At 48.0% G+C, this 6,445-nt stretch overlaps 1 long non-coding RNA gene across 1 annotated transcript; it reads right to left on the bottom strand.

Moving 5' to 3' along the window:
• Window positions 1–1,703: 1,703 nt before the first annotated feature.
• Window positions 1,704–3,849, bottom strand: LOC143661515 (uncharacterized). The gene is made up of 4 exons (XR_013164647.1): window positions 3,764–3,849; window positions 3,057–3,176; window positions 2,695–2,787; window positions 1,704–2,174 (listed from the first exon to the last, which is right to left on the bottom strand). It is a non-coding gene; the product is annotated as an uncharacterized LOC143661515 (long non-coding RNA).
• Between the last annotated feature and the right edge of the window lie 2,596 nt (window positions 3,850–6,445).

Here is a 6,445-nt window from a genome sequence, read left to right as displayed (position 1 = left end):
TAGCCCACTACAATGAAAACCTGACCAGGCATGTCACTGGCTGGCTGGATGCCGTCGTCCTCTAGCAGGGTCCTCACTTGCTTAGGAGAGGAACGATACCACACCACAGCCCCCCTCCTGCCAGCCCTGTGCTTCCACTGCAAACCCAGATGTCAGCAGCATTTTGTTTTCCTGTGATGGGAAAAAGAGTTTGAAGTCTTCTGATTTTAAAACACCTGTCCCATTTCTCCTCCTTGAACCTCATCCTGAGTCTCCTTCCTTAATACTGTGCCAGGTCAGGTTTCCTCCATGGCAGGAAAATGTTTTCACTTAGCACTCAATTTTTGGTCTTAAATGAGCTTTACTTTGTCTTTAACATGGGCTAGTGAATGGCCTACGTATTGCCAGGAAGGCTGAAGGCACTTGAGATGAGCTCACAGGACTAACTCCGAGGAGAAACAAATCACAGAGCCAAATCACGGGGCAGGGAAGGTGAGGGCGAGGCTGTCTCTCCTATGCAGAAAACAACCCTTCAGAAGGCCACCTTGATAAAGAAGCCACTCCGGAGGAGCTAGACATCCCACGAGGGGACCTGTAGGGAGAAAACAGCAGAAGCATGGGCTCCAATCCACCTGCCCAATCTTGTGTAAGTGCATCTAAGTTTCAGAATCTAACTTAGCTGTAAGAGAGTCTGAGAAATGCTATTTCAGCTTTGTGGCCTCTTCAGTCCAGGAAGACCTCTGGATGGCAAATGCCAATCTGCCATATCCTCCACGCTGGGGCTTTCAGTTAGTGGCCATGTCCCCCGCCATGTGCAGAGTCTGCCACATAGAGGAGGTGGCCATAGTGCAAAGGGATGCAGAAACTGGCCAAGCTGCCTGGCCCCAAGCCCAGCTGGGCTCCCTGAGGCCTGGGGCCTGCAGCATTCCCTCTGAATCTGGGAACCACCTCAGCTTTTTCCCAATCAGTATAAGCCAGTCATTTCCCTTTTGCCTACTGGCTAAGTTTACTTGCGATTGAAAAAATCTGGCCCAGTACTGTCCTTTTACCTCATCCTCCTTGCTTCCTAAGGCTGAAATGCCTTTCTCAGAGATACCAAGTTTCCCAGGAAAGTTGTGTTAGAATGCAGACACCTCTGGGAGAGAGGGTACAATGGCACTGTCACACTAAGATGTAAATGACTTACAGCTGAACCTCTCTGAGACACTCCCCACTTTCGGATGGAGCCAGAAGAGAAAGCTTTGGCTCCTGGCAGATGGCAGTGGGAACCCTACCAACTGGATCAAGGCCACAGAAAAGGACAGCATGGATCAAACCTGCTGACTTCTTGGTTTCACAGAACCCAGGCTGGATACGAGTCCCAACACTTTCTGGTAAAAACCAAATCCCCATTCATCTCCCTGTAAGGTTTCTCACAAATGCTCCGACTCCAGTGTTGACTTAATGTGTATGTAACTGGGTCTCTGCCAGCCCAACTTCTGACATTAAGCACACACCCCAACATTTGTAGGAGCCTCTCAATCTATCACCGTGTTCCAGGTTCCCTTGATTCTCTTCTGAAGAACAGAGCTTGGTACAAGAGGGTGGGGTTTCTATAGCTAAACAAGGCCAGAGAGAGTCTCTGTTGCATAAATGAAGAACTTCTGCCCATCCCAGCCCACCTATCTTCACTCCCATCCTCCTTATTCTCACTGGTTCAAAAACAAAATAATAAAAACGGGGGAAATAAAGGTCTTTATCTGGCCTTCTTTTTTCATGCCACACAATAAGTTAAAGAGAGTGATACAAACATATAGTGGCAGAAGAGTTTTCTGGCCAGGAGATGTTGTAGGGTCCAGCTTCTTCTGGATGTCTCAGTCCTCCTTAACTCTCCATCGTGGAGGCAGGAAGGCCTCCCTTGCAGCCAAAGTCTGGGACTGTGGGGCCCTCACACAGACTCCAGGACAGGCTCACGCTAGGCCCTTGCAACACAATTTAGGTGCTTCACTCCTGCTGGAGAAAACCCCAGGGAGATGTGCCAGCAGGTCCCATCGCCCTTGAAAGGCAGTGGTAAAATGAGCAATGTGGCCAAAAGAGGGAGCAGGCCAAGCATCACTGACATTTTATCCTCTTCTCCAGCACAGTTCACCAGCAGCATATTGGGAAAGCCATTTAGAGTCACACGGGAAAGCAGCCTTGGGTCAGCCACCTCTCTCCTGGAAGGCAGAGGAGAGAAACCCCTCAGAAACACAGACTCCTAGACTGGCTGCACAGGCAACCCTTAGCAATGGTTTAGTCTGATCCTTCCAGCTTACAGAGGAGGAGCCAGGGCCAGAGAAGCGAAGTGACTTGCCCAGGCCTCAGGTTGTGTATGGGAAAACTTGATTAGAACCAGCCCCACTAGGACTACTGAGTCTCTCTTTCCACACCAAGCCATGCTATGGAGAACACTGCATTGATCCCTAACCCCAAGAGGGACTCATGGATCCCACTCTTCTAACATTTCCCCTCCATTAGTCACTTCAAGGCTTACACCAGGTGACCCAAGCCCACCTGGAAAGTCCTCCTGATTAGGAGTTGCCTGCTGCTTTCAGAATTCTTTGTATCTGGCATCTGATTAATATGTGTCTTGGAGGGCCAAAACAGGGTCAACGACCCATGAAGGGGGTACAGAGACCAGCTCCAAAGTGCCCTGGGAAGGGGATCAAGGATGCGAAAGCCTCCTTGATGACTCACCAAAGCTGTGCTTTCCTGGCCTGCCCAACAAATGCAGGCTCCCCTGGAGCCCTGGGGAAGAACTGTGTCTTCAAATTTCCATCAACTCTGCCTCTGCAAGGGGTGGGGTTAAAACAATGGCTGCTGCAGCCTTTGTCAGGGGAAGGTCGAAACAGCAGCTCAGAGCCTGAACCCAGGGATCCTAATTGGCTAATCAAAAACTGTGATTAGTGATCAGCCATGCCCACCCCTATTCTTGGGGAAGGGGATTTTATGTCCCTTTCTGTCAATAGCAAGCTAGCCAGGGACTGGACCCCAAGATGGCCTGCCTTGAGAATGGGGGGATGGGTGCTGGTACCCACCACGTGGGGAGGACAACTCACTGTTCTTTACTGTAGTTCATCAGCCTCTTCCTCCTGCTCTTCCCTGGATGCTGGTCACTATGCTCCTGGCCTCCAGAGCCCCAGAACAGGCGTTTCAGTCAGTTTCTGCCTGTTTAGTAGCTGTTTCGGTGGAAGGATTGAGTAGAGGTGGAACTCCCTACTTTGCTATTTTCCCTGGAAATTCTCTTTTGTTGCTGAGCCTTAAATCTCTTTACATCTCACTTCTCCATCATCAACCCCCCCAATCCCTCCTGCTCCAGTGCCCATGTGAGCTGTGCTTGGTCACTGTTGGCCAAGAATACTACCTGGTTCAAAGGCTTACAGCCAGCAGGCAAGCAAGGAAAACCCACAAAACCCGCCAAGGAACAGCTGCCTACGAGATGAGATTTGAGGGCATTTCTTCTTCATTCCACAAGCAGTACCACTTAAAAAAACAAAAAACAAAAAACAAAGCAAAACACTCCCCTGCCAGCTTCTTGGTGTTGACACAGTTGTCTGCAGGTCACTCTTTGAAACAAAGAGTGGGATTCAGGTTCAGGCACTGGCACCAGGCCCAGTCTCTGCCTCCCCAGGGTGTGCCAGAGACAGATCACCAAAGTGGGCAAGAAGAACGGTGGACGCAACAGCTGGCCTTGGCCCCAGTCCCCTTCCCAGAAGAATTAGCAGCAAAAACCCCAGTCCCGAAAACACCCCCCACACAAACACACCGTCTCAAAGGGATCCAAGAGGCTGATGTGTTTCCCTTTGTGGCGATAAAAGTTGCTCTGCTGTGGTCATCAGTGGTGACCTTTGAGAGCCCCTTCTGCTTTGTGACTCTTCATCGCAAGTGGGAGGGGCCCTGACATCCTCTTCTCACCATCACTTATGGGCATCGCTCTATTTTTACCATCTCAACACATATCCTATTTTTGGTTCTTTCCGGGCTCAGTGGGGAACCTACCCCACCAGTGTTAAATGTTGTCTTCAATAGAGGGCCTCGCTGTCTTTTTTCTATTTCAGCTTCCTTGGCTTAAACGGCACTCACGTAGCACTAACAGTGCCATACCCCCAAGTGCCTCTCCCCACAGAATTCCAAAGTCCAAGGCAAGTGCCTCAATCTCTGCAATCTCACAAGGAATTCCTTCTCCATCTTGTCAATCACCTGGGCAGTAGAGCAGGGCAGTTTCTGTCCTCCCTCTTGTGTGTGCATTCAGGAGCCAAGCATTCACCCCAAAGCCCACTCTTATTTCTCTCAGAAGCCCCAGATGGCCCTTGTACAAATAAACATGCAGCATTGTCTGGGCCTGCCAGAGATTTTCAAGTAAGCAATTAAGCCTCCCACACAGATGCAAGTAAAATAGGGTTATAATGATCCAATCCCTAAAAAATGACATATATCAAAAATAATGGTAACTATTGAAGGCCAAACAAATATCAGAGAAGTACAGTCCTTTTGCTGAGAGAAACTTTTTTTTATAATGACTTGAAATGCAAATAACCTATGGGATGGAGACACTATGGTTTATGCTTATACTACAATGCAGATGACTAGTAACAGAGGACTTGTAGAGGACTAAAGGCATTAATAGTGGGGCTCCTTGACACTGAAGAGGGTGTGGAAAGCAACGCACACAAAGGCTAAACAGTTTCATGGTTGTCATGAGCCCAGTCTCAAAGAGGACAGAGTATTATGGAGACTTATTCCACCAGGGATGGGGCCTGCAAATGAGTCTCATCTCACGAGTCACAGAGGCTTCTGTGAGAGGTAGGCCCACAGCCAGGGTGGGGCCAGCAGGGCAAGGCACACTCGTGCTGGGCAGTCCAAGGATTCAGTCTGTACAACCAAATCCTGTCTGGGGTCCCAAACACTCCACCTGCTGGCTCTCAGGCCTGTTCCTTTAACAGTGGCATCGGGTTGCAGTCAGGCTTATAAACATTGTTCCTGGCAGCCAGCAACTCCCATAGAGAGGTCTCTTTCTCCCCTTCTGAGGCCTGCCTATTCAGAGAACACCTGCTTTTGCACAGCTCATATGCTCTGGATTAAGCACTGAGAGGAATGTATATTGTGGCAAGACCAGGGGAGGTAAGAGAGAACAGCTGTGGTAGACAGAGCCAGCTGGACTAGGCCTGGGCCTCACCCATCCTCAGACTTTTCTCAAACCAAGAAGAGGGATGGGCTTCTGAGGATGACACTCAATCACCCAGGCCTTGGGAGGCCATCTCTTCCCATAGCCCCCACTGCAGATCCTCAGTCATGCTAAGCCTCTCCACTTTTATCCAGCATCCACATGCTTTCCACCTTTGTGTCAATGTCTCAGGGGGAAAAGCATCATAAAATGAACTTGGTGGTATCTCCTTACTGCTGGATCAGCTTTCAAGGCCGGTGTGCTTTTCCATTCAGATTGACCTAGTCGAGGGTCCCTCTCATTAAACAAATTCCTTAACCTCTCTGCACATCAGTTTTGACATCTTAAAATGGGAAAAATAAATCTATCTTATAGCAGTGCTATGAGAATTAACTGAAATGATGGTTATAAAGTGCCAGACACAGTGTCTAGTGCAAGACATTCAATGAATATCAGTTTCCCTTCTTACCTCCTCTCAACCCACAAATTCAACTTTTCCTGTGCCAACCTTGCTAAGGGGACATCCACCCATCCATGTATTTGTTTAACACAATTTACTGTGTATGAGCTACTGCAAGGTATCCACAATAAATACATACGGGAGCATACAATGTAGCAACAAAAATTAAATATTAAGACCAGAATATAAACAACTTGCCAGAAAGTGAAAACTGTAATAAGAGAGGTACAGAGAAAGTGCTGGGAGATTAAACACTCCCAAGCCTCTCTTCAAGCTCCCATAGAAGGCGATTGCTAGGATTAGATTTTATTTGGTAAAATATTTCTCTTTCCCTAATGAAGACCACCAGGACATTTTTTCCTTTTATATGAAGAAGGTGCCTCGAATTCTAATTATCCTAACTTGGGCAATGGCTTTGTTGTGCCTTTCTGTTTTATTGTACTCAGCTCTTAGTTGCTCCACTGAGGACGGCAGAAAGCCCAGATTTCCTCCAAGATTTTATTTTTACTTTCCATGAGGGATTTTTGAAACCAACAAAATGAGCTAAATGAGGTAATGATGGATACATTAAAGACAGCCTCCTGCCAGATATTTCCTGCACAAGAGGGTTTGAGGCCATTCAGTAAGAACAGTAAGAAGGTGGGGGCTTTGCAGCATCCACAGACAGCCTGAACCTCCTGTTAAGACCTTTCCCCATCACCTTATTCCTACTCACACTTCAAGTCAACCCCAAGGAAGACTTAGGAAAGAGAATATCTCCTGATGAAATGTGCCTAATAAATAAACAGTGTGGAGCATTGTTCTGATGTAAGAGAAAAATCTCA

The sequence above is a fragment of the Tamandua tetradactyla genome, chromosome 17 (assembly GCF_023851605.1).
Source record: "Tamandua tetradactyla isolate mTamTet1 chromosome 17, mTamTet1.pri, whole genome shotgun sequence".
Classification (NCBI taxonomy): Eukaryota; Metazoa; Chordata; class Mammalia; order Pilosa; family Myrmecophagidae; genus Tamandua; species Tamandua tetradactyla.
This window is presented reverse-complemented; position numbering and strand designations above follow the sequence as displayed.